Source organism: Phoxinus phoxinus, assembly GCF_949152265.1.
Source record: "Phoxinus phoxinus genome assembly, chromosome: 10".
NCBI lineage: Eukaryota > Metazoa > Chordata > Actinopteri > Cypriniformes > Leuciscidae > Phoxinus > Phoxinus phoxinus.
Genome location: NC_136885.1, coordinates 23598310 through 23626120, shown reverse-complemented (window position 1 = coordinate 23626120; position 27811 = coordinate 23598310). Strand labels below are relative to the sequence as shown.

At 39.8% G+C, this 27811-nt stretch overlaps 1 protein-coding gene and 1 long non-coding RNA gene across 2 annotated transcripts in view; one reads left to right on the top strand and one right to left on the bottom strand.

The window, feature by feature from the left end:
- mc5rb (melanocortin 5b receptor) overlaps positions 1–27811 on the top strand; it is a gene marked incomplete at its 3' end in the record, with an annotated part of 363126 nt that continues 335315 nt past the window's right edge. The window contains exon 1 of the mRNA XM_079625138.1: positions 1–102. The remainder of the gene's footprint in view (positions 103–27811) is intronic.
- On the bottom strand, positions 8133–10202 carry LOC307005898. The gene is made up of 3 exons (XR_013799353.1): positions 10108–10202; positions 9229–9265; positions 8133–8226 (listed from the first exon to the last, which is right to left on the bottom strand). It is a non-coding gene; the product is annotated as an uncharacterized lncRNA (long non-coding RNA).

The following is a 27811-nucleotide window of genomic DNA, read 5'->3' as shown; positions in this document are numbered from 1 at the left end:
GCTGAGAGATTCTACAGCAGTCATCACAGATCACACAGCTCTTGCATTAGATCATTCAGCTTCTAAACATGCAATAAACCACTTCCGGCGACACTTGACAACGTGAGTAAATTATCTTCTTCTTCTTCTTCTTCTTCTTTTTGCAAGTAGCCTATCATTACTAATTTTAATATAGCCTACTATCCATCATTATTTGATCGTTCCACTTGCTGTTTTATTGATTTTATTTGACATCGAACATTATTATTGTTATTGTTGCACTTTTTGTTGTTATTAGGCTATATACATTTTATGTTTTGCTTTATTTTTATGCCACATATGTAATTTCTCAGAAGCAGATAAAAAGACTAGTGTGATGCAAGTGTGAATTATGAGTAATTACTCTAACTTTCTCAGAAATTAAATGAGCCTAAATTAAATGAACAATTATAGACCATAGACGCATACTTCCTTTTGCTGCACACAAATTCGGTGCAAATCATTCTGAAATGTCATGAAATTGTGTATGTCCTGAGGTGTGACTCTGTAGGTATTTGAGCTGCACACCTGCTTGTGAGAATTATGTCATGGGACCACAACAGATTGTGATTTATAACACCACTTAAATCCTTGTCAAAGTGTAACCACCCACCAAGGGGCAACTTTTTATCATCCAAATCCGCTGTCATAGAGCATTATAAGCATTTTAATATTATTCAGATGTGTCTGACAAATCCACTCTGTATTGGATCAAATCCACTTTATTAAATACAGAGGCAGACCATCTCTTGAATATTGATGCTCTCATGCTCTGTCACAGGTCTTGTGAGTAATGTCTTTGAATTTAGTAAAGGTCAATACAGTCTTGGTCCCTCTGATGTATTAAATTGACAACCAATTTTTGTGTGATTAATATATGAATATTAATATAGGCCTATAAAGTTATTTAATTGGCTGTGTGCTTCTGTATGATGTTTGTTTCTGTGAATTTTACATATTTTGTAGGTCCTGATGGATGAGTGCTGCTCAAATTGAGTCGGTTTTTCATAAAAAGCTCCACAAAGGATATGACCTTCTGGTCTAACGTTCAGTGTCACTTCTGCCAACCTGAAATAGAGACATCTATAGGGTCAGAGATGGTTGAGATATGTATGATTTACATAGGGTCATTTCCTGTGTGTGCGTGCGTGCGTGCGTGCGTGTGTGTGTGTGCGTGTGTGTGTGTGTGTGTGTGTGTGTGTGTACACATGTGCATGATGTGTGTGCATATGTTGGTATGTCATTCCAGACCAGTTAGTTAACTGACATAGAGGGGTGCAATAATCAATGAAATCCTATCAGCGAATGAAACGATAAGGATCTTTAATACCACCAAAGCACTCAATCAATATCACTTGTAACGACTCTTTCGAATTGGGGATCTGCTTTGATTCACCCACTTTTTTAAAATCCCAATTAGCTGTCATTTCATGGATTAAAAAGATGAAAAACAACATGTATTCTGAGGAGATTAAAATAAGCTTAATTTTAAGAAGAGGATTTTAATGAAAAGACATGACAAGATGCTCAGAACAACACACCGAGAAACAAACCAACAGTTCAGTAGCTTATGATAATAATAAAACATCTTATTAAGAAACAGTACACCCTGTTGTATTTGATTTGTTTTAAAAAAAGATTATAATACCACGTTTAAAGAAAGACTTTTTACATTTTCTTAATCCTCAAGTGCCTTATATGTTTCTTAATGAGTTGAACTATCCCATATCCAAAGAGCACCAGGATTTTTACTCCAGTTGCACTCTAAAATAGTCTTAATCTTGTTCATTTTATTGTTGAATTATACATTTCAGTTTGGCTCACTTTTTATAAACCTTCCTGCATAAAGGGAATGCTATTTCATCCAGGCGTTTCTTTGTAGTGCCTTCCTGATAGAACATGCTCATTGAATATAGTATTCTCATACTGCACGTTCTAGCTTATAGGTCTTGCTGACTCAATACTCCATGAAGATGCTTCATTGATGTAAGTCTTGTCCTTGAACTAATACAATCTCTTTCAGTTATTATCCATTACAAATCCCATAATATTGATATTGATTGTGCTTCGCAAATATTGTTTAATCAAGCATTTTCATACTAGAGACTCATAATAATGGCTGTTTTAAAAATGCCACAAACACATTTCAAATTTAAACAGCTGAGGGGAGAATGACATTAGATGATATCCCATTTTTTTAGACAAATATCAGGAAATTGTTCAGGGATTCAGACAAATCGACTGGTGTCATTATGAGAAAAGTATTATTCCTTACTCAATAGGTAACGTGGTTGCCATGTTGTGTGACTTCCAATACAGTATTTGCATGGCCCATTCTTGCAAGTGAAATGCTCTGTTACAAAACCCAGATCAAATCTGCTAAATGAAGGTCCCCTGAGCAAGAGCTATAGGCTGCCATCGCCCAGCAAATGCGTTAATGGGAAGGATGTCTACATATAGTTCATCCACTAGGACACACTCATAGTGTTCTTGACTCCATTGTGACCTCCATTGTACTACCTCTAGTCATGTAAGTGCAAAAAGACACATAGCAGTAATTGGCCTGATCCAGCGTATCTGAGGGATTTCCTAGGTTCCCTAGGAAGGTCTTAATGTTTCCTTTTCCCAATGTTTAGAGCACACATTGCTGTCAATAAAGATGCTGCATATTCAAGCTGTGTTGTGTATCTCAGGCCCTGTTTATACGAGAACGCTTGCGGGTGAAAACGTAAAAATATTTGATCGGATGTGCCTTTCGTTTACACGGCGACGGCGTTTTTGGGGCTTAAAAACGCAAAAAAGTGAAACCACCCTCCAGAGTGGAAATCTTAAAAACACTCCACCATCGCGTTCCTGTCTAAAGGGTAAAAAACGCAAAAGTCTGCTAGACAGTGAAGGCGTCGCGTAAAGCGTTTACGTCACAGGCATGCGCCAGTACAGGAAAATAACAAAACATTATCAAACTAAAATATAGCATTAATTTCATTGACAAAAAAAAAAAAAAATCTGTCATTTTGGAGCGACACGCAAAGAGCACCGAGGGTTAAAGCAGCAGCTTTACTGTATTAAAGATGAAAAACTGTGTCAGTGTCTCTTTCACTTTCAGTGCTTCACATTGCCACCTAGCCGACTGGAGTGCATACTACATAGAATTTCACACACTTATGCGTCACCATATGCACACAGATTTCCCCCCCATAACGCTCGTCTAAATGCAGAATAAAAAGTGATAACGCAATGCCACTTTTGCGTTTTCTCTTCAGATCGTTTCTGTGTAAACATAGCCTTAATGTGTCTCATAATTCTGACTTTATTTCTCTCTTTTTACTTGCAATTCTGAGAAAAAAGTCATGAAGTTATGATGTTAACATAAATTTGTGTTAGTGGGTGTGGGTGTGTGAGTAGCAGACAGACAGACGAAGATTCAGAAGAATATGATTCCAATGTGAAGTTTAATCCAAACAGGCAATATATCTCATAAAGGGCAGAGAGACACACCATACGTGACTGTGACCAAAGAGAGAATGAATGTAAGGGTTCAACTAATATAGCAAACACAAACGAGACTAATTAACACACATCGCTGAAACCAAGAACACAAATGAGGAGTGGGACAACTGAACAAAGGATACAGGAAACTAATGAAAACATACTAAAAGTTTGTGTATAACAAAAACAAAACATAACTGTGACAGCCACTTTGTTCATTCTTGAAATTAACTTTTTACTGTATGGTGATTAGATCCACTGTTTTGGACTGCTGTCTTGAACTTGAGCATGCGAGTACTGGTCGAAGTCCCTCAGTCGGCGTCCATCTTTGAAACGTCTCTCGAGCAGCTATTTCAGTCATGCAAGTACAGATTCTGTCTCTTTGAATGGGGAAACCTCAAATTCTCCAAAGCTATTCACCAAGCTAACAATTAAATTTCATAGTTGAAATCGCCAATTAATCTCTAAATTGGTACATAACTCCATGCAGTGTGCGATACTGTTCCATGTATGGTCTGTGTTCCCATTGTGGTTTTGCTTCTGCCCTGTGACCGGCTGCATCCGAAATCGCATACTTGCGATACAATATAGTAGGCAAAAATGCATGTGACAAAAGAAGTATGTCTGAAATTACAGTACTCATAAAAGAGTAGACAAAAAGTACCCTGATGACCTACTACTTCCGGCGAGGTTCTGAAGTGTGCATACGATGGACTCTTTAGTATCCCATGAGCGCACGGGAGAGGATTTATGAATGTCAGTGAAGCGACGCAACTGATGCTGGTAGGTCACATGATAAGGACAGCATGCCGAATGTTGTACGTCCAGATTACATTCATTACACACATTCATACAATATAGAACACTTTTTAAGTGGGTGTGAAGTAATTGTTCAAAATAAGTACCTAGTATGCGATTTCAGACACAGTCCTAGTTTTCCTCAGTCAGTTTAATTAGTCATTTTAATTCACCTGTTAGCATTAGCTTCCTTTGTTTGATCTGTCTTTTTGAGTTTTCTGTCATGTGATGTCCGTCTTCGTCAATGTTAGCGCCTGTGAGATTTGTTCCCTGAACTCTTCAACATCGTGTGAGTTTATACAACCTTTGCGCGTTGTTGTATAGCTGTCACAGTGTCTGGTTTGTGTTTCCCTGGGTAACCACTAGAGGTCTTCTTCCCTCACGATGTCATTCACTCTTAACTACATTTCCCATCATCCTGTTCTGTCACTAATTGATTCATTGCACACAGCTGTCTCCCGTCACATTGTCAGTATAGGTGTGTATATGTTCCTACTTGTTTCCGTGTTGGTCATGGAGTCCTTGTTTGATGTCACCACACTTCTGGATGTTCTGCCTTTGCCTGCTTTTGTATTGTTTCTTGTTTTGGACTGCCTTAATGGATTTTGACCCTTTCCTGGATTGGTCATGAGTATGGATTCGAGTGTTTCGCGATGTGGGCCCGTAGAACTGAGTGGAGGCCATAGAAGAGGACGTGGTCGAGATGGACCCCGACACCATTCTCCGCTCCGGCCTCTTTTCAGCCCGGAACCAGAGCTGTCCAGTGGTCCCTAGTCTGAGACCGAGTCAAGCCCGTTGGTCCAGGAGGACCCGACTTCAGTGGTCCCGGAGGACCCGACTTCGGTGGTCCCGGAGAACCTGACTTCGATGGTCCCAAGCCTGGTGGTCCCGGAGGACCCAACTTCGGTGGTCCCAAGCCCGGTGGTCCCGGAGGACCTGACTTCGGTGGCCAAAAGCCCGGTGGTCTCGGAGGACCCTACTTCGGTGGTCCATACCCTGGTGGTCCCTGATCCGGTTGTTCCAGAGCTGTCCACTATCAGTCCTGCCACGGCCAAGCGGGCTGTCTTCACATTTTATGTAGTGGGTGTCCTGCGTGCCTGGGCAGCACACACCTCAAGGATGGCCGCCGTCAGTCCGGTTGGTACCCCGGACACTGTGCCGGAGGCTGTTCCCGTCAGCCCTGCCTTGGCCAAGAAGGTGATCGTAAATTTTTATACAGTTGCTGTCCTGCAGGCCTGGGCTGCACACACCACCAAGATGGCAGCCTCCAGTCCGGTTGGCACCCCAGACACTGTGCCGTCTGTGCCTGAGCCGGTGTACAGTGTTTATGTCACAGTGTCTGGTTTGTGTTTCCCTGGGTAACCACTAGAGGTCATCTTACCCCACGGTGTCATTCACTCTTAACTACATTTCCCATCATCCTGTTCTGTAACTCATTGATTCATTGCACACAGCTGTCTCCCGTCACCTTGTCAGTATAGGTGTGTATATGTTCCTGTTTGTTTCAGTGTTTGTCACGGAGTCCTTGTTTGTCACCACACTTCTGGATGTTCTGCCTTTGCCTGTTTTGTATTGTTGCTTGTTTTGGACTGCCGTAATGGACTTTAACCCTTGCCTGGATTGAATGTGAGTATGGATTACCCCAATAAAGTACGGATTTCGACGGCTGTTTTTTGGCCGTCGGATTCTGTTCCCCCTGTAAAAAAAAAACAGCTGTCGGAATCCGTTCCCCCACTCCCATTATGAGAGGCGTTGTAGTGGCTTAAAAAAAATCTTATTTTATTTTGTGTGGGGATGGAGCTTACCTGGCACCAGTTTCAAGAAATATTTTGTTTTCGAGTTTTTACCTTTTATTGCGAAAGGAAAATATTGGATAAAAAAAAGCCAGCGAGCCGGGACTTGAACTTGGGTCACCTAAAAATCTTTGGCTCTAAATGTCAGTGCCTGGACCACTAGGCTGTGGCAACCTTGGAAATAAAGCACTTTGATAGATATTAGAAGATCCTCCAAGAAATACAGGGGGAACGGATTCCGACGGCTGTTTTTTGGCCGTTGGATTCTGTTCCCCCTGTAAAATAAACAGCTGTCGGAATCCGTTCCCCCACTCCCATTATGAGATGCGTTGTAGTGGCTTAAAAAAATCTTATTTTATTTTGTGTGGGGATGGAGCTTACCTGGCACCAGTTTAAAGAAATATATTTTCGAGTTTTTACCTTTTATTGTGAAAGGAAAATATTGGATAAAAAAAAGCCAGCGAGCCGGGACTTGAACTTGGGTCACCTAAAAATCGTTGGCTCTAAATGTCAGTGCCTGGACCACTAGGCTGTGGCAACCGTGGAATTCAAAGCACTTTGATAGATATTAGAAGATCCTCCTTGTGTAAAAAATACAGGGGGAACGGATTTCGACGGCTGTTTTTTGGTCGTCGGATTCTGTTCCCCCTGTAAAATAAACAGCTGTTGGAATCCGTTCCCCCACTCCCATTATGAGGTGTTGTAGTGGCTTAAAAAAATCTTATTTTATTTTGTGTGGGGATGGAGCTTACCTGGCACCAGTTTAAAGAAATATATTTTCGAGTTTTTACCTTTTATTGTGAAAGGAAAATATTGGATAAAAAAAAGCCAGCGAGCCGGGACTTGAACTTGGGTCACCTAAAAATCTTTGGCTCTAAAATGTCAGTGCCAGGACCACTAGGCTGTGGCAACCTTGGAAATAAAGCACTTTGATAGATATTAGAAGATCCTCCTTGTGTAAGAAATACAGGGGGAACGGATTTCGACGGCTGTTTTTTGGCCGTCGGATTCTGTTCCCCCTGTAAAATAAACAGCTGTCGGAATCCGTTCCCCCACTCCCATTATGAGAGGCGTTGTAGTGGCTTAAAAAAATCTTATTTTATTTTGTGTGGGTATGGAGCTTACCTGGCACCAGTTTCAAGAAATATTTTGTTTTCGAGTTTTTACCTTTTATTGCGAAAGGAAAATATTGGATAAGAAAAAGCCAGCGAGCCGGGACTTGAACTTGGGTCACCTAAAAATATTTGGCTCTAAATGTCAGTGCCTGGACCACTAGGCTGTGGCAACCTTGGAAATAAAGCACTTTGATAGATATTAGAAGATCCTCCTTGTGTAAGAAATACAGGGGGAACGGATTTCGACGGCTGTTTTTTGGTCGTCGGATTCTGTTCCCCCTGTAAAATAAACAGCTGTTGGAATCCGTTCCCCCACTCCCATTATGACCCAGCAAGCAATTTTGCGTCTAAAAGAGGTCTAATAGCCGTCAAAACACAGCCGAGACGTCTAGGCTAAAACAAGGCTAAATTTGGGCTGTCAGTGAAAATCTAATAGACGTCTAGCCATAGCCCAAGAATAAGACGTCTAAGCATAGCCCTAGAATAGACTAGTCATCAATTAGACGGCTATTAAACGACTACATGTATACGTCTAATAGACGGTGCATATGGGTCTAGGCTAAAACAAGGCTAAATTTGGGCTGTCAGTGAAAATCTAATAGACGTCTAACCATAGCCCAATAATAGACTAGTCATCTATTAGACGGCTATTAAACGACTACATACATGTGATGGCTAAAGGATTCTTTTCACTCAAATAACATGGTCTCATAAATGATAATCCTCCAAACAAATTAAATATAAAAGGTTTTATTTAGACAAAGAACATTAACAACTTAAAAAAGTTCAAAACATAACAATTACCAAAAAAATACAATATACAGATTATAAAAAATATGGAACATCAACAACTTAAGATAACAAAAATATAAATAATGACCAATTATTATTAGCTTTATTTGCTTAACCCCCCCCCCCCCCCCCCGCTCTCCCTGGTGCTTGCTTAAAATGCCCCCCAATTGCATTTTTTAATTCAAATTCGGTTGCAGTTGGAAAGTGTATCATCACAGCATCTGCCAGATAAGAAAAAAAGAATTTGCATAAGAAAAGCATTGTTGACACCATAATGTTTAACTTTAATTACAGTAATTGTGACTAAGTCATTCTCTTTTGCTTGGATGCACACTAGTGTTGGGCAATATAGAGTTAAGATGCATGTATTTTCCTAAGCAATATATTAAGACTATAATTTATATCAATATAGCCTGATGTCACATTAAAATAAATTATTCAACCAGTTCATACATGTATATTTATTGTGCATTACCATTATTCAGCCTAAAAACAGAAATAAGCTCCCTGGTAAATCACTCACTGCTCTTGACTGAGAACTTTAGTAAGAATCAATGTATAATTTATACAGTGAAGTCTGTTGTTTTTAATTTTCATATTATTTTCATTTAATTACTTTCTTCAATGCTACTGTTAATATAGCTTCTTCTTAATAACAAAGAAAATAATGCCTTTATGATCATTATGACTTTAATAATGATTTTTATCTTCGCCACTTTGGCCTAAATGTCTGCCATTCTTTTTTTATTTTATATTCTGTTACCTATAAGGATTTATTTTTAAAATAGGGACATTAGTTTGGCTGTAATGCTCAGTCACTTGCAAAATAATAAAACCAACATGAAAAAGAATCGTGATAAAATCGTGAATCGTGATTTTCCTGAAAAAAATTGTGATATGATATTTTTGCCATATCGCCCACCCCTACGTCCCCTTTAAATATTTTAGAAAATGATGTAAGTGTATCGGATTATATCAAATCGTTGGCTGAATATCGTGATATATATCGTATCGTGAGCTGAATATCGTGTATCGTATCGTGAGATTAGTATATTGCTACAGCCCTAAGTAATTAATAATTGCACCTAAAGGAAACATAGTAAAAGAAAAAAACATGTCATGGCCCCTTTAAGTCCTTTTTTATCACTGACCGATGTATCTTTAATGAATATATAAAAGGGACAGTTCATCAAAAAGTGAAAATCCTGTCACCATTTACTCACTTTCAAGTTGTTCCAAACCTGTATGGGTCTCTTTCTTCTGTTGAACACACACACACACAAAAGACATTTGATGTTAGTCAAAATCAGTATTGACCGATTGCTGGATAATTTGCAATAAACCAGTGTCTTAAAATCCAAGAAAGTTGATCACATCACTCCAGTTATGAGGTTTTTACACTGGCTTCCTGTCTGTCAAATAATTGATTTCAAATTACTACTGCTGGTTTTTAAAGCATTGAATGGTTTAGGGTCAAAGTAAATTTCTGATATTCTGCTGCATTATGGACCATCCAGAGCAGACCTCAGGTCATCTGGGACAGGTCTGTTTTTTTGTCCACAGAGTCAAAACTAAACATGAAGCAGCATTCAGTTCTTATGCACCATTTGGAACAAAGTCATAGAAAACTGCAGGTCTGCTGCAACTCTTAATTATTTTAAATCAAGGTTAAAGCCTTTACTGTTTGCCACAACCTTTTATTCATTGAAAAGGAATAAACAGTTATTGGCCTCTTTTTAAATTGCCTTATGTCGTTGTTAAGTTTTATATAATGTACTTGAATTGACTTTTGGTGAAATGTGCTATACAATAGAAATTGCCTTGCCACATCAAAAACTAAAATCTAAAAACTAAAATATATTTATGGCTTTTATAACAAATAATGTTAATCATGTCGCACGTTTCATGTTTACCCCCTTTAATTTACATAATTAAAGTTTAAGGGAACACAGAAAAACAGTTACAGTAGCCTAACGTACGTGCGGCTAACGTTAGATTGTTAGAATAAAAGCATGTTACCTTCAAAATGTCATGATTCCTACACGATAACAAATACTGTATTTAAATAATGAACACGTGTCAAAACGAACACACATACTTACAAGGTCAAAGTAGAAATTGGAAGGTTTGCTGTTGCTCGACCGTCTCCGACAAATGCTCAGTGAGCTCTCTCGTGCAAAATAAAATAGAAAATGGCGTCAATGCTTATCGCAATATCTGGCAACAGTCATCGGGTCTCGTGCGTTGCCCGTAGTCATGTCTCTGTTGGGCTGTTGCCATCTAGCGGTTGAGAAATGTAATTGCATTTTTATTTTATTTAAAATGAAAGACAGTCAAATTATATCGTTGTGTGTGACAGCAAACATGAAGCTGCGTGGGCGAAAAACATGTAGACAATTTGAAGACTATTGTGGCTATATCGCTGGCCTAAATCAGGGCTATAGCCAAGACGTTAAACGTAGACCGCCTCGATCTCGCCGGGTGGGCTAAGAGCAGACTGCACATAGCCCGAGCTATTCAGAGCTAGATCGTGACTAGGCTACATATAGACCATGTCATGAAATGACACTTGCACCTTGTACATATTATTAACAATGCGAACATGATGGGATATCAACCATATTGTATGCGCTGCCTGCCCAAAAAAACTGCAATTTCAGTTTTGACTATAGTGGGCTACAAATATAGCCGGTCTGACTACGAGCTAGATCTACGCACAGCCTACCCAGAACATGTCAAAGAAATGAAACCAAAACACCTTATCACAGTTGACGTTGCTAACATGATGGAATATCATACATCTCGCAAGTTATTTAGGAAAAAATTATATGTAACCAGATTCTATGTTATTTCGTCTAGAAGTGGGTTACGCATAGCCGGTCCTATATCGTGTCTATATGTAACCGAGACGGTGAAATGACGGCTATTGCTTGCTGGGGAAAGAATCCGACGGCAAAAAAACATATGTCAGAATACGTTCCCATTATGAGAGGTGTTGATGTAGTGGCTTGAATAAAGGTTGATAGTATTTAGTTTGAGGATAGAGGTTAACTGTCATCGTTTACATTTAAGCATTTGGCAGATTGTTGATCCAGAGCAAAGTTTGAATTTCATGGTACACATTTTGTATTGTTTTCGGTTTCTGCTTTCCCTTGGAATCGAACCTATGACCTTAGCATTGCAAGCACAAATGCTCTACTGCTTGAGCTACAGGACAGCTCTTTAAATAAGTGCATCAGTTTAAGGAAATATATTTTCGAGTTTTTACCTTTTATTGTGAAAGGAAAATATTGGATTAAAAAAAAGCCAGCGAGTCGGGATTTGAACTTGTGTCTCCTAAAAATCTTAAGCTCTTAATGTCTGGACCACTAGGCTGTGGCAACCTTGGATTTCAAAGCACTTTGATAGCTATTAGAAGATCCTCCTTGTGTAAAAAATACAGGGGGAACGGATTTCGACGGCAGTTTTTTGGCCGTCGGATTCTGTTCCCCCTGTAAAATAAACAGCTGTCGGAATCCGTTCCCCCACTCCCATTATGAGAGGCGTTGTAGTGGCTTAAAAAAATCTTATTTTATTTTGTGTGGGGATGGAGCTTACCTTGCACCAGTTTAAATAAATATATTTTCGATTTTTTTACCTTTTATTGTGAAAGGAAAATATTGGATTAAAAAAAGCCAGCGAGCCGGGACTTGAACTTGGGTCACCTAAAAATCTATACCTCTAAATGTCAGTGCCTGGACCACTAGGCTGTGGCAACCGTGGAATTCAAAGCACTTTTATAGATATTAGAAGATCCTCCTTGTGTAAAAAATACAGGTGGAACGGATTTCGACGGCTGTTTTTTGGTCGTCGGATTCTGTTCCCCCTGTAAAATAAACAGCTGTTGGAATCCGTTCCCCCACTCCCATTATGAGGTGTTGTAGTGGCTTAAAAAAATCTTATTTTATTTTGTGTGGGGATGGAGCTTACCTGGCACCAGTTTAAAGAAATATATTTTCTAGTTTTTACCTTTTATTGTGAAAGGAAAATATTGGATTTAAAAAAAGCCAGCGAGCCGGGATTTGAACTTGCGTCTCCTAAAATTCTTCAGCTCTTAATGTCTGGACCACTAGGCTGTGGCAACCTTGGAATTCAAAGCACTTTGATAGATATTAGAAGATCCTCCTTGTGTAAAAAATGCAGGGGGAACGGATTTCGACGGCTGTTTTTTGGCCGTCGGATTCTGTTCCCCCTGTAAAAAAAAAACAGCTGTCGGAATCCGTTCCCCCACTCCCATTATGAGAGGCGTTGTAGTGGCTTAAAAAAATCTTATTTTATTTTGTGTGGGGATGGAGCTTACCTTGCACCAGTTTAAAGAAATATATTTTCGATTTTTTTACCTTTTATTGTGAAAGGAAAATATTGGATAAAAAAAAGCCAGCGGGGCGGGACTTGAACTTGGGTCACCTAAAAATCGTTGGCTCTAAATGTCAGTGCCTGGACCACTAGGCTGTGGCAACCGTAGAATTCAAAGCACTTTGATAGATATTAGAAGATCCTCCTAGTGTAAAAAATACAGGGGGAACGGATTTCGACGGCTGTTTTTTGGCCGTCGGATTCTGTTCCCCCTGTAAAAAAAAATAGCTGTCAGAATCCGTTCCCCCACTCCCATTATGAGAGGCATTGTAGTGGCTTAATAAAGATCTTATTTTATTTTGTGAGGGGATGGAGCTTACCTGGCACCAGTTTAAAGAAATATATTTTCTAGTTTTTACCTTTTATTGTGAAAGGAAAATATTGGATTTAAAAAAAGCCAGCGAGCCGGAATTTGAACTTGCGTCTCCTAAAATTCTTCAGCTTTTAATGTCTGGACCACTAGGCTGTGGCAACCTTGGAATTCAAAGCACTTTGATAGATATTAGAAGATCCTCCTTGTGTAAAAAATGCAGGGGGAACGGATTTCGACGGCTGTTTTTTGGCCGTCGGATTTTGTTCCCCCTGTAAAAAAAAACAGCTGTCAGAATCCGTTCCCCCACTCCCATTATGAGAGGCGTTGTAGTGGCTTAAAAAAATCTTATTTTATTTTGTGTGGGGATGGAGCTTACCTGGCACCAGTTTAAAGAAATATATTTTCTAGTTTTTACCTTTTATTGTGAAAGGAAAATATTGGATTTAAAAAAAGCCAGCGAGCCGGGATTTGAACTTGCGTCTCCTAAAATTCTTCAGCTCTTAATGTCTGGACCACTAGGCTGTGGCAACCTTGGAATTCAAAGCACTTTGATAGATATTAGAAGATCCTCCTTGTGTAAAAAATGCAGGGGGAACGGATTTCGACGGCTGTTTTTTGGCCGTCGGATTCTGTTCCCCCTGTAAAAAAAAAACAGCTGTCGGAATCCGTTCCCCCACTCCCATTATGAGAGGCGTTGTAGTGGCTTAAAAAAATCTCATTTTATTTTGTGTGGGGATGGAGCTTACCTGGCACCAGTTTCAAGAAATATATTTTCGAGTTTTTACCTTTTATTGTGAAAGGAAAATGGATAAAAAAAAAGCCAGCGAGGCGGGACTTGAACTTGGGTCACCTAAAAATCGTTGGCTCTAAATGTCAGTGCCTGGAACACTAGGCTGTGGCAACCGTGGAATTCAAAGCACTTTCATAGATATTAGAAGATCCTCCTTGTGTAAAAAATGCAGGGGGAACGGATTTCGACGGCTGTTTTTTGGCCGTCGGATTCTGTTCCCCCTGTAAAAAAAAATAGCTGTCAGAATCCGTTCCCCCACTCCCATTATGAGAGGCGTTGTAGTGGCTTAAAAAAAATCTTATTTTATTTTGTGTGGGGATGGAGCTTACCTGGCACCAGTTTCAAGAAATATATTTTCGATTTTTTTTTACCTTTTATTGTGAAAGGAAAATATTGGATAAAAAAAAGCCAGCGAACCGGGACTTGAACTTGGGTCACCTAAAAATCGTTGGCTCTAAATGTCAGTGCCTGGACCACTAGGCTGTGGCAACCTTGGAATTCAAAGCACTTTTATAGATATTAGAAGATCCTCCTTGTGTAAAAAATACAGGGGGAACGGATTTCGACGGCAGTTTTTTGGCCGTCGGATTCTGTTCCCCCTGTAAAAAAAAACAGCTGTCGGAATCCGTTCCCCCACTCCCATTATGAGAGGCGTTGTAGTGGCTTAAAAAAATCTTATTTTATTTTGTGTGGGGATGGAGCTTACCTGGCACCAGTTTCAAGAAATATATTTTCGATTTTTTTACCTTTTATTGTGAAAGGAAAATATTGGATAAAAAAAAGCCAGCGAGGCGGGACTTGAACTTGGGTCACCTAAAAATCGTTGGCTCTAAATGTCAGTGCCTGGACCACTAGGCTGTGGCAACCGTAGAATTCAAAGCACTTTGATAGATATTAGAAGATCCTCCTAGTGTAAAAAATACAGGGGGAACGGATTTCGACGGCTGTTTTTTGGCCGTCGGATTCTGTTCCCCCTGTAAAAAAAATAGCTGTCAGAATCCGTTCCCCCACTCCCATTATGAGAGGCATTGTAGTGGCTTAAAAAAGATCTTATTTTATTTTGTGAGGGGATGGAGCTTACCTGGCACCAGTTTAAAGAAATATATTTTCTAGTTTTTACCTTTTATTGTGAAAGGAAAATATTGGATTTAAAAAAAGCCAGCGAGCCGGGATTTGAACTTGCGTCTCCTAAAATTCTTCAGCTTTTAATGTCTGGACCACTAGGCTGTGGCAACCTTGGAATTCAAAGCACTTTGATAGATATTAGAAGATCCTCCTTGTGTAAAAAATGCAGGGGGAACGGATTTCGACGGCTGTTTTTTGGCCGTCGGATTTTGTTCCCCCTGTAAAAAAAAACAGCTGTCAGAATCCGTTCCCCCACTCCCATTATGAGAGGCGTTGTAGTGGCTTAAAAAAATCTTATTTTATTTTGTGTGGGGATGGAGCTTACCTGGCACCAGTTTAAAGAAATATATTTTCTAGTTTTTACCTTTTATTGTGAAAGGAAAATATTGGATTTAAAAAAAGCCAGCGAGCCGGGATTTGAACTTGCGTCTCCTAAAATTCTTCAGCTCTTAATGTCTGGACCACTAGGCTGTGGCAACCTTGGAATTCAAAGCACTTTGATAGATATTAGAAGATCCTCCTTGTGTAAAAAATGCAGGGGGAACGGATTTCGACGGCTGTTTTTTGGCCGTCGGATTCTGTTCCCCCTGTAAAAAAAAAACAGCTGTCGGAATCCGTTCCCCCACTCCCATTATGAGAGGCGTTGTAGTGGCTTAAAAAAATCTTATTTTATTTTGTGTGGGGATGGAGCTTACCTTGCACCAGTTTAAAGAAATATATTTTCGATTTTTTTACCTTTTATTGTGAAAGGAAAATATTGGATAAAAAAAAGCCAGCGGGGCGGGACTTGAACTTGGGTCACCTAAAAATCGTTGGCTCTAAATGTCAGTGCCTGGACCACTAGGCTGTGGCAACCGTAGAATTCAAAGCACTTTGATAGATATTAGAAGATCCTCCTAGTGTAAAAAATACAGGGGGAACGGATTTCGACGGCTGTTTTTTGGCCGTCGGATTCTGTTCCCCCTGTAAAAAAAATAGCTGTCAGAATCCGTTCCCCCACTCCCATTATGAGAGGCATTGTAGTGGCTTAATAAAGATCTTATTTTATTTTGTGAGGGGATGGAGCTTTCCTGGCACCAGTTTAAAGAAATATATTTTCTAGTTTTTACCTTTTATTGTGAAAGGAAAATATTGGATTTAAAAAAAGCCAGCGAGCCGGGATTTGAACTTGCGTCTCCTAAAATTCTTCAGCTTTTAATGTCTGGACCACTAGGCTGTGGCAACCTTGGAATTCAAAGCACTTTTATAGCTATTAGAAGATCCTCCTTGTGTAAAAAATACAGGGGGAACGGATTTCGACGGCTGTTTTTTGGTCGTCGGATTCTGTTCCCCCTGTAAAATAAACAGCAGTTGGAATCCATTCCCCCACTCCCATTATGAGGTGTTGTAGTGGCTTAAAAAAATCTTATTTTATTTTGTGTGGGGATGAAGCTTACCTGGCACCAGTTTAAAGAAATATATTTTCGAGTTTTTACCTTTTATTGTGAAAGGAAAATATTCCTTTCTGTTCCCCCTGTAAAAAAAATAGCTGTCAGAATCCGTTCCCCCACTCCCATTATGAGAGGCGTTGTAGTGGCTTAAAAAAATCTTATTTTATTTTGTGTGGGGATGGAGCTTACCTGGCACCAGTTTCAAGAAATATATTTTCGAGTTTTTACCTTTTATTGTGAAAGGAAAATATTGGATAAAAAAAGCCAGCGAGCCGGGATTTGAACTTGGGTCACCTAAAAATATTTACCTCTAAATGTCAGTGCCTGGACCACTAGGCTGTGGTAACCTTGAAATTCAAAGCACTTTGATAGATATTAGAAGATCCTCCTTGTGTAAAAAATGCAGGGGGAACGGATTTCGACGGCTGTTTTTTAACCGTCGGATTCTGTTCCCCCTGTAAAAAAAAACAGCTGTCGGAATCCGTTCCCCCACTCCCATTATGAGAGGCGTTGTAGTGGCTTAAAAAAATCTTATTTTATTTTGTGTGGGGATGGAGCTTACCTGACACCAGTTTCAAGAAATAAATTTTCGAGTTTTTACCTTTTATTGTGAAAGGAAAATATTGGATAAAAAAAGCCAGCGAGGCGGGACTTGAACTTGGTCACCTAAAATTCTTCAGCTCTTAATGTCTGGACCACTAGGCTGTGGCAACCTTGGAATTCAAAGCACTTTGATAGATATTAGAAGATCCTCCTTGTGTAAAAAATGCAGGGGGAACGGATTTCGACGGCTGTTTTTTGGCCGTCGGATTTTGTTCCCCCTGTAAAAAAAAACAGCTGTCAGAATCCGTTCCCCCACTCCCATTATGAGAGGCGTTGTAGTGGCTTAAAAAAATCTTATTTTATTTTGTGTGGGGATGGAGCTTACCTGGCACCAGTTTAAAGAAATATATTTTCTAGTTTTTACCTTTTATTGTGAAAGGAAAATATTGGATTTAAAAAAAGCCAGCGAGCCGGGATTTGAACTTGCGTCTCCTAAAATTCTTCAGCTCTTAATGTCTGGACCACTAGGCTGTGGCAACCTTGGAATTCAAAGCACTTTGATAGATATTAGAAGATCCTCCTTGTGTAAAAAATGCAGGGGGAACGGATTTCGACGGCTGTTTTTTGGCCGTCGGATTCTGTTCCCCCTGTAAAAAAAAACAGCTGTCGGAATCCGTTCCCCCACTCCCATTATGAGAGGCGTTGTAGTGGCTTAAAAAAATCTCATTTTATTTTGTGTGGGGATGGAGCTTACCTGGCACCAGTTTCAAGAAATATATTTTCGAGTTTTTACCTTTTATTGTGAAAGGAAAATATTGGATAAAAAAAAAGCCAGCGAGGCGGGACTTGAACTTGGGTCACCTAAAAATCGTTGGCTCTAAATGTCAGTGCCTGGAACACTAGGCTGTGGCAACCGTGGAATTCAAAGCACTTTCATAGATATTAGAAGATCCTCCTTGTGTAAAAAATGCAGGGGGAACGGATTTCGACGGCTGTTTTTTGGCCGTCGGATTCTGTTCCCCCTGTAAAAAAAAATAGCTGTCAGAATCCGTTCCCCCACTCCCATTATGAGAGGCGTTGTAGTGGCTTAAAAAAATCTTATTTTATTTTGTGTGGGGATGGAGCTTACCTTGCACCAGTTTAAAGAAATATATTTTCGATTTTTTTTTACCTTTTATTGTGAAAGGAAAATATTGGATAAAAAAAAGCCAGCGAACCGGGACTTGAACTTGGGTCACCTAAAAATCGTTGGCTCTAAATGTCAGTGCCTGGACCACTAGGCTGTGGCAACCTTGGAATTCAAAGCACTTTTATAGATATTAGAAGATCCTCCTTGTGTAAAAAATACAGGGGGAACGGATTTCGACGGCTGTTTTTTGGTCGTCAGATTCTGTTCCCCCTGTAAAATAAACAGCTGTTGGAATCCGTTCCCCCACTCCCATTATGAGAGGCGTTGTAGTGGCTTAAAAAAATCTTATTTTATTTTGTGTGGGGATGGAGCTTACCTTGCACCAGTTTAAAGAAATATATTTTCGATTTTTTTACCTTTTATTGTGAAAGGAAAATATTGGATAAAAAAAAGCCAGCGGGGCGGGACTTGAACTTGGGTCACCTAAAAATCGTTGGCTCTAAATGTCAGTGCCTGGACCACTAGGCTGTGGCAACCGTAGAATTCAAAGCACTTTGATAGATATTAGAAGATCCTCCTAGTGTAAAAAATACAGGGGGAACGGATTTCGACGGCTGTTTTTTGGCCGTCGGATTCTGTTCCCCCTGTAAAAAAAAATAGCTGTCAGAATCCGTTCCCCCACTCCCATTATGAGAGGCATTGTAGTGGCTTAATAAAGATCTTATTTTATTTTGTGAGGGGATGGAGCTTACCTGGCACCAGTTTAAAGAAATATATTTTCTAGTTTTTACCTTTTATTGTGAAAGGAAAATATTGGATTTAAAAAAAGCCAGCGAGCCGGGATTTGAACTTGTGTCTCCTAAAATTCTTCAGCTTTTAATGTCTGGACCACTAGGCTGTGGCAACCTTGGAATTCAAAGCACTTTGATAGATATTAGAAGATCCTCCTTGTGTAAAAAATGCAGGGGGAACGGATTTCGACGGCTGTTTTTTGGCCGTCGGATTTTGTTCCCCCTGTAAAAAAAAACAGCTGTCAGAATCCGTTCCCCCACTCCCATTATGAGAGGCGTTGTAGTGGCTTAAAAAAATCTTATTTTATTTTGTGTGGGGATGGAGCTTACCTGGCACCAGTTTAAAGAAATATATTTTCTAGTTTTTACCTTTTATTGTGAAAGGAAAATATTGGATTTAAAAAAAGCCAGCGAGCCGGGATTTGAACTTGCGTCTCCTAAAATTCTTCAGCTCTTAATGTCTGGACCACTAGCCTGTGGCAACCTTGGAATTCAAAGCACTTTGATAGATATTAGAAGATCCTCCTTGTGTAAAAAATGCAGGGGGAACGGATTTCGACGGCTGTTTTTTGGCCGTCGGATTCTGTTCCCCCTGTAAAAAAAAAACAGCTGTCGGAATCCGTTCCCCCACTCCCATTATGAGAGGCGTTGTAGTGGCTTAAAAAAATCTCATTTTATTTTGTGTGGGGATGGAGCTTACCTGGCACCAGTTTCAAGAAATATATTTTCGAGTTTTTACCTTTTATTGTGAAAGGAAAATATTGGATAAAAAAAAAGCCAGCGAGGCGGGACTTGAACTTGGGTCACCTAAAAATCGTTGGCTCTAAATGTCAGTGCCTGGAACACTAGGCTGTGGCAACCGTGGAATTCAAAGCACTTTCATAGATATTAGAAGATCCTCCTTGTGTAAAAAATGCAGGGGGAACGGATTTCGACGGCTGTTTTTTGGCCGTCGGATTCTGTTCCCCCTGTAAAAAAATATAGCTGTCAGAATCCGTTCCCCCACTCCCATTATGAGAGGCGTTGTAGTGGCTTAAAAAAATCTTATTTTATTTTGTGTGGGGATGGAGCTTACCTTGCACCAGTTTAAAGAAATATATTTTCGATTTTTTTTTACCTTTTATTGTGAAAGGAAAATATTGGATAAAAAAAAGCCAGCGAACCGGGACTTGAACTTGGGTCACCTAAAAATCGTTGGCTCTAAATGTCAGTGCCTGGACCACTAGGCTGTGGCAACCTTGGAATTCAAAGCACTTTTATAGATATTAGAAGATCCTCCTAGTGTAAAAAATACAGGGGGAACGGATTTCGACGGCTGTTTTTTGGTCGTCGGATTCTGTTCCCCCTGTAAAATAAACAGCTGTTGGAATCCGTTCCCCCACTCCCATTATGAGAGGCGTTGTAGTGGCTTAAAAAAATCTTATTTTATTTTGTGTGGGGATGGAGCTTACCTGGCACCAGTTTAAAGAAATATATTTTCGATTTTTTTTACCTTTTATTGTGAAAGGAAAATATTGGATAAAAAAAAGCCAGCGAGCCGGGACTTGAACTTGGGTCACCTAAAAATCGTTGGCTCTAAATGTCAGTGGCTGGACCACTAGGCTGTGGCAACCGTGGAATTCAAAGCACTTTGATAGATATTAGAAGATCCTCCTAGTGTAAAAAATACAGGGGGAACGGATTTCGACGGCTGTTTTTTGGCCGTCGGATTCTGTTCCCCCTGTAAAAAAAAATAGCTGTCAGAATCCGTTCCCCCACTCCCATTATGAGAGGCATTGTAGTGGCTTAATAAAGATCTTATTTTATTTTGTGAGGGGATGGAGCTTACCTGGCACCAGTTTAAAGAAATATATTTTCTAGTTTTTACCTTTTATTGTGAAAGGAAAATATTGGATTTAAAAAAAGCCAGCGAGCCGGGATTTGAACTTGCGTCTCCTAAAATTCTTCAGCTTTTAATGTCTGGACCACTAGGCTGTGGCAACCTTGGAATTCAAAGCACTTTGATAGATATTAGAAGATCCTCCTTGTGTAAAAAATGCAGGGGGAACGGATTTCGACGGCTGTTTTTTGGCCGTCGGATTCTGTTCCCCCTGTAAAAAAAAAACAGCTGTCGGAATCCGTTCCCCCACTCCCATTATGAGAGGCGTTGTAGTGGCTTAAAAAAATCTTATTTTATTTTGTGTGGGGATGGAGCTTACCTTGCACCAGTTTAAAGAAATATATTTTCGATTTTTTTACCTTTTATTGTGAAAGGAAAATATTGGATAAAAAAAAGCCAGCGGGGCGGGACTTGAACTTGGGTCACCTAAAAATCGTTGGCTCTAAATGTCAGTGCCTGGACCACTAGGCTGTGGCAACCGTAGAATTCAAAGCACTTTGATAGATATTAGAAGATCCTCCTAGTGTAAAAAATACAGGGGGAACGGATTTCGACGGCTGTTTTTTGGCCGTCGGATTCTGTTCCCCCTGTAAAAAAAATAGCTGTCAGAATCCGTTCCCCCACTCCCATTATGAGAGGCATTGTAGTGGCTTAATAAAGATCTTATTTTATTTTGTGAGGGGATGGAGCTTTCCTGGCACCAGTTTAAAGAAATATATTTTCTAGTTTTTACCTTTTATTGTGAAAGGAAAATATTGGATTTAAAAAAAGCCAGCGAGCCGGGATTTGAACTTGCGTCTCCTAAAATTCTTCAGCTTTTAATGTCTGGACCACTAGGCTGTGGCAACCTTGGAATTCAAAGCACTTTTATAGCTATTAGAAGATCCTCCTTGTGTAAAAAATACAGGGGGAACGGATTTCGACGGCTGTTTTTTGGTCGTCGGATTCTGTTCCCCCTGTAAAATAAACAGCAGTTGGAATCCATTCCCCCACTCCCATTATGAGGTGTTGTAGTGGCTTAAAAAAATCTTATTTTATTTTGTGTGGGGATGAAGCTTACCTGGCACCAGTTTAAAGAAATATATTTTCGAGTTTTTACCTTTTATTGTGAAAGGAAAATATTCCTTTCTGTTCCCCCTGTAAAAAAAATAGCTGTCAGAATCCGTTCCCCCACTCCCATTATGAGAGGCGTTGTAGTGGCTTAAAAAAATCTTATTTTATTTTGTGTGGGGATGGAGCTTACCTGGCACCAGTTTCAAGAAATATATTTTCGAGTTTTTACCTTTTATTGTGAAAGGAAAATATTGGATAAAAAAAGCCAGCGAGCCGGGATTTGAACTTGGGTCACCTAAAAATATTTACCTCTAAATGTCAGTGCCTGGACCACTAGGCTGTGGTAACCTTGAAATTCAAAGCACTTTGATAGATATTAGAAGATCCTCCTTGTGTAAAAAATGCAGGGGGAACGGATTTCGACGGCTGTTTTTTAACCGTCGGATTCTGTTCCCCCTGTAAAAAAAAACAGCTGTCGGAATCCGTTCCCCCACTCCCATTATGAGAGGCGTTGTAGTGGCTTAAAAAAATCTTATTTTATTTTGTGTGGGGATGGAGCTTACCTGACACCAGTTTCAAGAAATAAATTTTCGAGTTTTTACCTTTTATTGTGAAAGGAAAATATTGGATAAAAAAAGCCAGCGAGGCGGGACTTGAACTTGGTCACCTAAAATTCTTCAGCTCTTAATGTCTGGACCACTAGGCTGTGGCAACCTTGGAATTCAAAGCACTTTGATAGATATTAGAAGATCCTCCTTGTGTAAAAAATGCAGGGGGAACGGATTTCGACGGCTGTTTTTTGGCCGTCGGATTTTGTTCCCCCTGTAAAAAAAAACAGCTGTCAGAATCCGTTCCCCCACTCCCATTATGAGAGGCGTTGTAGTGGCTTAAAAAAATCTTATTTTATTTTGTGTGGGGATGGAGCTTACCTGGCACCAGTTTCAAGAAATATATTTTCGAGTTTTTACCTTTTATTGTGAAAGGAAAATATTGGATAAAAAAAAAGCCAGCGAGGCGGGACTTGAACTTGGGTCACCTAAAAATCGTTGGCTCTAAATGTCAGTGCCTGGAACACTAGGCTGTGGCAACCGTGGAATTCAAAGCACTTTCATAGATATTAGAAGATCCTCCTTGTGTAAAAAATGCAGGGGGAACGGATTTCGACGGCTGTTTTTTGGCCGTCGGATTCTGTTCCCCCTGTAAAAAAAAATAGCTGTCAGAATCCGTTCCCCCACTCCCATTATGAGAGGCGTTGTAGTGGCTTAAAAAAATCTTATTTTATTTTGTGTGGGGATGGAGCTTACCTTGCACCAGTTTAAAGAAATATATTTTCGATTTTTTTTTACCTTTTATTGTGAAAGGAAAATATTGGATAAAAAAAAGCCAGCGAACCGGGACTTGAACTTGGGTCACCTAAAAATCGTTGGCTCTAAATGTCAGTGCCTGGACCACTAGGCTGTGGCAACCTTGGAATTCAAAGCACTTTTATAGATATTAGAAGATCCTCCTTGTGTAAAAAATACAGGGGGAACGGATTTCGACGGCTGTTTTTTGGTCGTCAGATTCTGTTCCCCCTGTAAAATAAACAGCTGTTGGAATCCGTTCCCCCACTCCCATTATGAGAGGCGTTGTAGTGGCTTAAAAAAATCTTATTTTATTTTGTGTGGGGATGGAGCTTACCTTGCACCAGTTTAAAGAAATATATTTTCGATTTTTTTACCTTTTATTGTGAAAGGAAAATATTGGATAAAAAAAAGCCAGCGGGGCGGGACTTGAACTTGGGTCACCTAAAAATCGTTGGCTCTAAATGTCAGTGCCTGGACCACTAGGCTGTGGCAACCGTAGAATTCAAAGCACTTTGATAGATATTAGAAGATCCTCCTAGTGTAAAAAATACAGGGGGAACGGATTTCGACGGCTGTTTTTTGGCCGTCGGATTCTGTTCCCCCTGTAAAAAAAAATAGCTGTCAGAATCCGTTCCCCCACTCCCATTATGAGAGGCATTGTAGTGGCTTAATAAAGATCTTATTTTATTTTGTGAGGGGATGGAGCTTACCTGGCACCAGTTTAAAGAAATATATTTTCTAGTTTTTACCTTTTATTGTGAAAGGAAAATATTGGATTTAAAAAAAGCCAGCGAGCCGGGATTTGAACTTGTGTCTCCTAAAATTCTTCAGCTTTTAATGTCTGGACCACTAGGCTGTGGCAACCTTGGAATTCAAAGCACTTTGATAGATATTAGAAGATCCTCCTTGTGTAAAAAATGCAGGGGGAACGGATTTCGACGGCTGTTTTTTGGCCGTCGGATTTTGTTCCCCCTGTAAAAAAAAACAGCTGTCAGAATCCGTTCCCCCACTCCCATTATGAGAGGCGTTGTAGTGGCTTAAAAAAATCTTATTTTATTTTGTGTGGGGATGGAGCTTACCTGGCACCAGTTTAAAGAAATATATTTTCTAGTTTTTACCTTTTATTGTGAAAGGAAAATATTGGATTTAAAAAAAGCCAGCGAGCCGGGATTTGAACTTGCGTCTCCTAAAATTCTTCAGCTCTTAATGTCTGGACCACTAGCCTGTGGCAACCTTGGAATTCAAAGCACTTTGATAGATATTAGAAGATCCTCCTTGTGTAAAAAATGCAGGGGGAACGGATTTCGACGGCTGTTTTTTGGCCGTCGGATTCTGTTCCCCCTGTAAAAAAAAAACAGCTGTCGGAATCCGTTCCCCCACTCCCATTATGAGAGGCGTTGTAGTGGCTTAAAAAAATCTCATTTTATTTTGTGTGGGGATGGAGCTTACCTGGCACCAGTTTCAAGAAATATATTTTCGAGTTTTTACCTTTTATTGTGAAAGGAAAATATTGGATAAAAAAAAAGCCAGCGAGGCGGGACTTGAACTTGGGTCACCTAAAAATCGTTGGCTCTAAATGTCAGTGCCTGGAACACTAGGCTGTGGCAACCGTGGAATTCAAAGCACTTTCATAGATATTAGAAGATCCTCCTTGTGTAAAAAATGCAGGGGGAACGGATTTCGACGGCTGTTTTTTGGCCGTCGGATTCTGTTCCCCCTGTAAAAAAATATAGCTGTCAGAATCCGTTCCCCCACTCCCATTATGAGAGGCGTTGTAGTGGCTTAAAAAAATCTTATTTTATTTTGTGTGGGGATGGAGCTTACCTTGCACCAGTTTAAAGAAATATATTTTCGATTTTTTTTTACCTTTTATTGTGAAAGGAAAATATTGGATAAAAAAAAGCCAGCGAACCGGGACTTGAACTTGGGTCACCTAAAAATCGTTGGCTCTAAATGTCAGTGCCTGGACCACTAGGCTGTGGCAACCTTGGAATTCAAAGCACTTTTATAGATATTAGAAGATCCTCCTAGTGTAAAAAATACAGGGGGAACGGATTTCGACGGCTGTTTTTTGGTCGTCGGATTCTGTTCCCCCTGTAAAATAAACAGCTGTTGGAATCCGTTCCCCCACTCCCATTATGAGAGGCGTTGTAGTGGCTTAAAAAAATCTTATTTTATTTTGTGTGGGGATGGAGCTTACCTGGCACCAGTTTAAAGAAATATATTTTCGATTTTTTTTACCTTTTATTGTGAAAGGAAAATATTGGATAAAAAAAAGCCAGCGAGCCGGGACTTGAACTTGGGTCACCTAAAAATCGTTGGCTCTAAATGTCAGTGGCTGGACCACTAGGCTGTGGCAACCGTGGAATTAAAAGCACTTTTATAGCTATTAGAAGATCCTCCTTGTGTAAAAAATACAGGGGGAACGGATTTCGACGGCTGTTTTTTGGCCGTCGGATTCTGTTCTCCCTGTAAAATAAACAGCTGTCGGAATCCGTTCCCCCACTCCCATTATGAGAGGCGTTGTAGTGGCTTAAAAAAATCTTATTTTATTTTGTGTGGGGATGGAGCTTACCTTGCACCAGTTTAAAGAAATATATTTTCGAGTTTTTACCTTTTATTGTGAAAGGAAAATATTGGATTTAAAAAAAGCCAGCGAGCCGGGATTTGAACTTGCGTCTCCTAAAATTCTTCAGCTCTTAATGTCTGGACCACTAGGCTGTGGCAAACTTGGAGTTCAAAGCACTTTGATAGATATTAGAAGATCCTCCTTGTGTAAAAAATGCAGGGGGAACGGATTTCGACGGCTGTTTTTTGGCCGTCGGATTCTGTTCCCCCTGTAAAAAAAATAGCTGTCAGAATCCGTTCCCCCACTCCCATTATGAGAGGCGTTGTAGTGGCTTAAAAAAATCTTATTTTATTTTGTGTGGGGATGGAGCTTACCTGGCACCAGTTTCAAGAAATATATTTTCGAGTTTTTACCTTTTATTGTGAAAGGAAAATATTGGATAAAAAAAGCCAGCGAGCCGGGATTTGAACCTGGGTCACCTAAAAATCTTTACCTCTAAATGTCAGTGCCTGGACCACTAGGCTGTGGTAACCTTGGAATTCAAAGCACTTTGATAGATATTAGAAGATCCTCCTTGTGTAAAAAATGCAGGGGGAACGGATTTCGACGGCTGTTTTTTGGCCGTCGGATTCTGTTCCCCCTGTAAAAAAAAACAGCTGTCGGAATCCGTTCCCCCACTCCCATTATGAGAGGCGTTGTAGTGGCTTAAAAAAATCTTATTTTATTTTGTGTGGGGATGGAGCTTACCTGGCACCAGTTTAAAGAAATATATTTTCGATTTTTTTTACCTTTTATTGTGAAAGGAAAATATTGGATAAAAAAAAGCCAGCGAGCCGGGACTTGAACTTGGGTCACCTAAACATTTTTGGCTCTAAATGTCAGTGCCTGGACCACTAGGCTGTGGCAACCGTGGAATTCAAAGCACTTTTATAGATATTAGAAGATCCTCCTTGTGTAAAAAATACAGATGGAACGGATTTCGACGGCTGTTTTTTGGTCGTCGGATTCTGTTCCCCCTGTAAAATAAACAGCTGTTGGAATCCGTTCCCCCACTCCCATTATGAGGTGTTGTAGTGGCTTAAAAAAATCTTATTTTATTTTGTGTGGGGATGGAGCTTACCTGGCACCAGTTTAAAGAAATATATTTTCTAGTTTTTACCTTTTATTGTGAAAGGAAAATATTGGATTTAAAAAAAGCCAGCGAGCCGGGATTTGAACTTGCGTCTCCTAAAATTCTTCAGCTCTTAATGTCTGGACCACTAGGCTGTGGCAACCTTGGAATTCAAAGCACTTTGATAGATATTAGAAGATCCTCCTTGTGTAAAAAATGCAGGGGAAAGAATCCGACGGCAAAAAAACATATGTCAGAATACGTTCCCATTATGAGAGGTGTTGATGTAGTGGCTTGAATAAAGGTTGATAGTATTTAGTTTGAGGATAGAGGTTAACTGTCATCGTTTACATTTAAGCATTTGGCAGATTGTTGATCCAGAGCAACGTAGTTTGAATTTCATGGTACACATTTTGTATTGTTTTCGGTTTCTGCTTTCCCTTGGAATCGAACCTATGACCTTTGCATTGCAAGCACCAATGCTCTACTGCTTGAGCTAGAGGACAGCTCTTTAAATAAGTGCATCAGTTTAAGGAAATATATTTTCGAGTTTTTACCTTTTATTGTGAAAGGAAAATATTGGATTAAAAAAAAGCCAGCGAGTCGGGATTTGAACTTGTGTCTCCTAAAAATCTTAAGCTCTTAATGTCTGGACCACTAGGCTGTGGCAACCTTGGATTTCAAAGCACTTTGATAGCTATTAGAAGATCCTCCTTGTGTAAAAAATACAGGGGGAACGGATTTCGACGGCTGTTTTTTGGCCGTCGGATTCTGTTCCCCCTGTAAAATAAACAGCTGTCGGAATCCGTTCCCCCACTCCCATTATGAAAGGCGTTGTAGTGGCTTAAAAAAATCTTATTTTATTTTGTGTGGGGATGGAGCTTACCTTGCACCAGTTTAAATAAATATATTTTCGATTTTTTTACCTTTTATTGTGAAAGGAAAATATTGGATTAAAAAAAGCCAGCGAGCCGGGACTTGAACTTGGGTCACCTAAAAATCTATACCTCTAAATGTCAGTGCCTGGACCACTAGGCTGTGGCAACCTTGGAATTCAAAGCACTTTGATAGATATTAGAAGATCCTCCTTGTGTAAAAAATACAGGGGGGACGGATTTCGACGGCTGTTTTTTGGCCGTCGGATTCTGTTCCCCCTGTAAAAAAAAACAGCTGTCAGAATCCGTTCCCCCACTCCCATTATGAGAGGCGTTGTAGTGGCTTAAAAAAATCTTATTTTATTTTGTGTGGGGATGGAGCTTACCTGGCACCAGTTTAAAGAAATATATTTTCGATTTTTTTTACCTTTTATTGTGAAAGGAAAATATTGGATAA